Source organism: Acipenser ruthenus, unplaced genomic scaffold, assembly GCF_902713425.1.
Source record: "Acipenser ruthenus unplaced genomic scaffold, fAciRut3.2 maternal haplotype, whole genome shotgun sequence".
NCBI lineage: Eukaryota > Metazoa > Chordata > Actinopteri > Acipenseriformes > Acipenseridae > Acipenser > Acipenser ruthenus.
Genome location: NW_026708579.1, coordinates 39,622 through 45,346, shown reverse-complemented (window position 1 = coordinate 45,346; position 5,725 = coordinate 39,622). Strand labels below are relative to the sequence as shown.

General features: G+C 39.8%; 1 long non-coding RNA gene across 1 annotated transcript; it reads left to right on the top strand.

The window, feature by feature from the left end:
* The first annotated feature begins 295 nt into the window (after positions 1-295).
* Positions 296-5,505, top strand: LOC131734592 (uncharacterized). Its single transcript, XR_009327043.1, has 3 exons — positions 296-696; positions 1,070-1,128; positions 2,736-5,505. It is a non-coding gene; the product is annotated as an uncharacterized LOC131734592 (long non-coding RNA).
* Positions 5,506-5,725: the final 220 nt, after the last annotated feature.

The window sequence follows — 5,725 nt, the reverse complement described above, 5'->3', positions numbered from 1 at the left end:
TCCAAAAAAAAGAAGCAAAAAGCTTTGAATGACCAAGAGAAGCCGGAAAAAAAAACTGGAGGCGGATCTGAGCAATACACACTAGTACCTTCACCACAGGTGGCTGCTTCCGCATCCAGCACTCAAAGAAAATCACGGACGTTTGTCAAGCTTTTTGAGATGTTATAGGGATAAAATAGTGACTTGGATAACATTAGAGGAGTTTGGTGAATAATTGAGTGATCAGGAGATGATTTATCAGTATGTACGACTCTGAAGAGGTATGTGATAAATACAGCGAACAAGGGGTGGGGCAGGGCTGGAGATGCGGTGTCCTGTTGATATGTATTGACTTTTAAACCTGTTTTACTGTGAATAAAATGACTTTGTTCAATTTAAACAGTGTGTGTTGTGTAATGTTATTTTATATAAAATACATTGGACCTGACAACCTGACAGGTGCAGAATAAGTGGACCGCAAAGGGTTAAGAAACAAACTAAATGTGACTGAAGACAAAAGAACACAAGCCTTTCAAGAGTTTCTGATTTCTTTTTATTCCTTGTTTCCTAGAAAAAGCTGTATGTGGGTTCTCACTACGAGGTGGTTGCGATTGACCTGCAGAATTGTGAGCAGTACGGCGATGGATGCGAGCAGTGCATTTTATCTAGAGACCCCTACTGCGGCTGGAGGAACAAAAATTGCGCTAAAGCAGAACGGTACATGCAGCACAGACAACAGATCCGCTACTGAATTTGTAATCCACGAGAATTGTACAGTCACCCCTCACCTCACCCCCCCTAAATATGTCTGTGCCTGTCACAGATTACTACACGAACGGCAAGTTTTGATAAATCTGCTGCTAGGAACCGGTTGAGAACAGGTGGCCCAAGTGGCCTTCTCCTCATTCGTACATTTTCTTATGTTCTTCTAAGAAGATAAGATGTGCTGGAATGCTTTGAAGCAGGTATTTTATAGGCTGTGAGGGTCGGATATGATTATTGCCGACACCAGCCCTACGTCTTGGAAATCAGTACATGTAAACTTAATTAAAAGGTTCTTTTAATGAAAGTGTTTTTTCTCTCTTTTTAGTGGCGCTGTTCAGCATGTGGAGGATGGTGATCATAGCCAGTGTACTCAGATTCCCAAATGTAAGCCCTGCTTGTGTGATTAGATGCATGTTTCAGTGATGTATTCTGTGCAATGTCTAGCTCTGGGTATTCAGTTCTACAGACAATCTGTCCTCCCAGCTGTGATTGGTGTAACAAGGCAGTGTGCCACACTGCTGTAAATAGATCTAGATGGCGACAGAACTTAATACTGGCAGCCAAAACTCCTACCAGTCTGCACAGGCTCATGGGTTACATCCTGGCTTACGATATTGGAGCATGTGCTCAAGGGTTTCCTCCAGTCCTTACATCTTGTTTTTTTGAAAGGTGATAAAAAAAAACACTAGAACCCACATGTCAGAATGTAACTCCAGAACTCTCCTGTTGTTTTCCTGGTTCCTGGTTGTGAGCTATAGTGAGGGGTTGAGAAGCAGGCCATACCAAATGTGAAGAAAGATGCACTGAATTGTGTCTATTATGATCAAAAATGTTCTTTATCTTCTTTATTTTGGACAAATGGTAAAACGTGTTGTTACTGAGGGTGAAAAAAGTATTTAATTATATTCAGACAACCATTGTGTGACCCAGGTAGAAGTGAAGTACAGAGCAAAGCCCTTTTATGAACCAACCTGCTCTGGAATAAGTCTTAAAGTGCTAGAGAAAAAGCTGCAGGGTTTAAAACACAACGCATTGCTAATCCTAGTTTCCTGCTTTATCCTAAATATTCATGCAATATCTTTTTCAACATATTGCGATTGTTTTGTTACCTATATTAACATATCCCTGGTCAGACATCACTTATTTTTGTTTCACATCGGTAATGCATCGGGCTTCCTGTCACAATGTCTTCTGAATTCACAATCAGCTGCTTCATCCAACCTGTTCAATCAGAAGCATTGCATTTGTTCCCGACTCCTCTGACAAAGTGCAGCATTGCGATTGGCTCAACTCTCTGTCCTCTTTGCGGTTCAGAGGGGTGGGAACAGGTTTATGAATATTCATGACAAGCCCCATATAATCACAACAGCTGCTTTACAGACCCCTGCCTGGGTAAAGAGAAGACGCAAGATGTACAGGGGGAGCACCTCCAAACATATTCATAGTCATGTTTATACTTAAGATATTAACACACAGGACACTGTATAACCTAGGCAGTGAAATCTCACTTAAGGCTTTATTACTGGTTCTTATACCACCCTAACTCACAAAATGAACTGATTTATTGATTTATTGATTTATTGCCATGATATGGGGCTTGTCATGCGTATTCATAAACCTGTCCCTGCCTCTCTGAACCTGTGCCGGAGCGAGCCGGTAGAACGGACAGATGAACCAATCAAAATGCTTTGTGAGAGGAGTGGGGAACCAATGAAATGCTTCTGATTTAACTGGTTTCATTGAAGCAGCTGATGTTGTGAATTAAAAAGACAGGAAGACCCGCTGCATAGCCGATGTGAAACGAAAATAACAAAACAGATTAATGACTAGGGGTATGTTATAAAAATATAAAAACAGCTGTGATTATGTTGAAAACGCTATTGCAGGAATGCCTGAGACAAAGCAGAAAGCTAGGGAAGGTAATGTGTTGAGCTTTAAACCTCCAGCCAGTTCAGTAACACTTTAACTCTGTCTTTTTTCTTCTGTTTTAGTTGAACATTATCGATCCCAGAGGGGAAACCCTGAAGACCAGGAGCTGAAAAGCATTGCACCCCTGTCTGCCCCCTACTTCCTAACCTGCCCCATAACCTCCCATCATGCCTCACACTTCTGGCACCATAACAACAGGACCATTGACTGCCAGTTCAGCAAATCGGACTGCCTCCACCTGATTGAGGGAATGAAACCAGACCTCTATGGAAAGTATCAGTGCTTTGCTGAAGAAAAGGGATACCAGCGGCTGGTGACAGAATACACACTGGTGCCCAGTTCAGGAACCACAGCACTCAGCTCCAAGGTGCAAGCCCTGGGGAGTATCATCCTGCTGGTGGGGCTCATTCTCTGAGCTCAGTTCAAGTTTACTGTGGTGTAGTCGAACAGCCATGTGCATTTAACCATGCTTTTCCCATGCTTATATTTTGCTTGTATTGTGCTTTTCCATAGTTACCCAAAAGTCCCCTGGGCTAACATTGTCTAAACCTTTTAAGATTTTGAATGCTTGACTCAGATCCCCGCGTAGTCTTCTTTGTTCAAGACTGAATAGATTCAATTCTTTTTAGCCTGTCTGCATACGCCATGCCTTTTAAACACGGGATAATTCTGGTTGCTCTTCTTTGCACTCTTTCTAGAGCACCAATATCCTTTTTGTAACGAGGTGACCGGAACTGAACACAATATTCTAGGTGAGGTCTTACTAATGCATTGTAAAGCTTTAACATTACTTCCCTTGATTTAAATTCAACACTTCTCACAATATATCAGAGCATCTTGTTGGCCTTTTTTATGGCTTCCCCACATTGTCTAGAAGAAGACATTTCTGAGTCAACATAAACTCCTAGGTCTTTTTCATACACTGCATTGTTCAGGTATGTTTCAAAATGTGTTTCAATAAAGTGAATACACATTCATTGAATACATTGTGAGTACAGCAGTGTTATTGTGTGATAAGCATGTAGAGGGAGGGGGATTGCAGAGCTTTGCATCTCCACTTAGTGAAAAACTGTGGGGATAACTGTGGTTGCAAAGGTTTTAAAATCTAGCACCTGGCTTGTCTGTGAGAAGGCCTCTCTAGGATATCTGTAAGACTGCACCGACCGGTGTCATGGTAAATAACTACACATTGCGCCGACTTTTTATTTTAAATATATGTTTTAAAGTTTTTAATGTTGAAATATTCTTTATTAAAAATGACACCTGTTTAGAAAATGCAGTAACCTATAGGCCTAGATACAGTAATGTAAACATTACAGTAGGATTTATCTGTTGAATGCATTGTAAAACACTTTGATCAAAATGCTACATAAAAACTAATAAGTACACAAATAAATTGTGTTGTAATTTATATGCACTTTAAAATATATTTCTAATAAGACGTGTTCTGTGTGCTGTGAACTGAGTTTAAACAAGTTATTTTGGGTAGCGAGTTGCTTTTTTTAAATATTGTTTGTGCTATAAATATATTGATTATGAATTGTATATGTCTGTGTTGTTATTTATATCAGTTGTAACCTTGCCACTTCAAATCCATTCAACTGCAGGACTTCAGTTTCAACCACACAAGTCCTTATTTAATTGAGCTTTTAGGACAAGTCTGGTTGAAACACACTCATGCAATGTATAAAATGCTCTGCAAAATCATTACAGTATTATTTTTGTACAGCTTTTTGAATAGTTATTTCTTCAAAATATATGTTGTTAGAAATGCGTTAATTATTTGATATGTATTATTAGTTTTTCATTTCATATATGTTTTTTAATTATTCCTGAATGCTAACATTTTTCTACTTTCAATTTACAAAATCAATCCTGGCACTTGCAATCCATTCCACAGCAGGACTTTGTTTCAACCTGACCTGTCATTTAAATAAGGAATGTTAACTGAAACCTTCTTACCTTTTTTGAATTAATTAATTTGTTCTTTTTTTTTTAACTAAATAAAAAACCCTAAGGAAATTCATTGCAAAAACTGCGTTAAAGTAACCTTAAGGTTATTCGATCAAAACCCTAAAAAGTGAGAAAATTGCGAGTTAAGGTAACTCTGCACCATTATGCGTATTGTGACGGAAATATAATGAGCTCTAGTTGTAAATCTCCCTCTCGACCTGTGAGGGTATGAAGTAGCGAAAGGGAAAGGCTTTGGACAGGTTGGTCTGACAGTTCATTCCCTGGGTTGGGAGGTCAGTCAGCCTGGAAAAAGACGAGACTCCGTTGAAGGAAAGTATTGACCTGGAAGGTAAACAAGTTAGCAGCTGCAGGCAATAGAGTCAGCTGTAATCGTTTACCAAGGGGTCATGTATAAACGCATAAAAGGGGCCGGAGAATTGTAAATCTTTTCCTTCGCTTGGGTTTCAGAGTTACGAGGAGACTGGAAGGACCGGGAGATATCCTCAAACTGAAACAGAGTTTGTGAGTGTTTTGTTCATGTTTTCTGTTTAGTAACTGTCTGTTTGTTTCGTTAAATAGCACTAGACGGCTAAACAAATCCGGAGCTGTCGCCAGGGGCCAGCACAAAGCCGGATCACCACAGCACTTGTTTTCACCAATAGCACGTATTATATTGTGCTTCACCACAAGCACTGAGAGCACTCACTTTGGACCTGTGATTGTGTGTGTTTTGTACCGTGTTTATTGTTTGCGGGACTGCAACCCTTTTTTTCATTACTGTGCAATACACAATGCTGTGTATTGCCAGCTCTTTATTATTTACTGGCTGGTCATCAGACAGTTGGATTTCTAATCATTAAAACCCTCATTTCACCCGTACTTTGTTGTCTCTCTGTTATTTGGAATTACTGCACCCGCACTGCACCTGCTATACACCTGCTACTAATTACCACTTTGCCACAATATGTATGACATCACATATGACATCAGCAATGACATCACTGATGACATAACTAATCACATGATAAATGCTCCCCAAAGACTGGCCATAGGAACATAACACTGAGAAATCGTTCACCATAACTTGGTCCCAAAACAT